The sequence below is a fragment of the Bison bison genome, unplaced genomic scaffold, assembly GCF_000754665.1.
Source record: "Bison bison bison isolate TAMUID 2011002044 unplaced genomic scaffold, Bison_UMD1.0 scf7180017864252, whole genome shotgun sequence".
Lineage (NCBI taxonomy): Eukaryota > Metazoa > Chordata > Mammalia > Artiodactyla > Bovidae > Bison > Bison bison.
The window spans coordinates 3645917-3646804 of record NW_011494824.1 but is presented as its reverse complement, the minus strand read 5'-3'; positions in this window follow the sequence as shown (position 1 = coordinate 3646804).

Below are 888 nucleotides of genomic sequence, written 5' to 3'. Positions count from 1 at the left end.
GACTTCACTTTCACTTTTCACTTTCATGCACTGGAGAAGGAAATGGCAACCCGCTCCAGTGTTCTTGCCTGGAGAATCCCAGGGACAGGGGAGCCTGGTGGGCTGCAGTCCATGGGGTCGCACAGAGTCGGACACGACTGCAGCGACTTAGAAGCAGCAGCATGCTCTGAAATTCACCTGAAATATCGGGGTCGGGGGGCAAGTTACTCCTGAAAAAGTTTCTCACGTGCTACTCTGGAGCCAGGCAACTTTCTGCCTTGACTCCTCTTTTAAGACTTTAGTAAGTGCTACCACAAGAAGAACACAAAGAGGTGCCCAGATAATGGGCTACTTCTGGTGTTCCGGACAGCTCTATTTTCTTTCATTCTACTTTCGGTAGTCAGACGCCAGTAGGAAGCATGCCTTTAGCTCCTTGGAACCAATGGCCCCAGGATTTTCCTTTGAAGCTACAATGATCCCATCTTGGAGGTGGCAGATCCCAGAAAGACAGGGTTTTAGATGTTTCCTTAAAACGCAGAGCTCTGCATAAAGATTGCCTGGGGCAGATGTAACAGCAAGACTAAGCAGGCTGGAGGGAAAGCATTAGAAACCAGCCTAAACAGGAAAAGCAATCCTGATTCAGTTTAGCCAAGTTTGACCTGGTGTGTTAAATGGTGTTCCAGGAGAAATCTGAAAGCTTCTGGTTTACAACAGGAATCCAAAAAAGAGGTGTTCGGGCCCGGGGAATCTCTTAAGGGACCAAAATGGATAAGTGGGTATCTGTCTCCCCCCCCCAAAAAAACCACAAAAAACACCTCTAAAAATACCTTAGTCTCTAGCACGCTGAGGGCCTGCCTAGCGCAGAGGCTGGGTTCGAGCCGCTCAGCTACCTCAAAAGCCCGGAGGCGG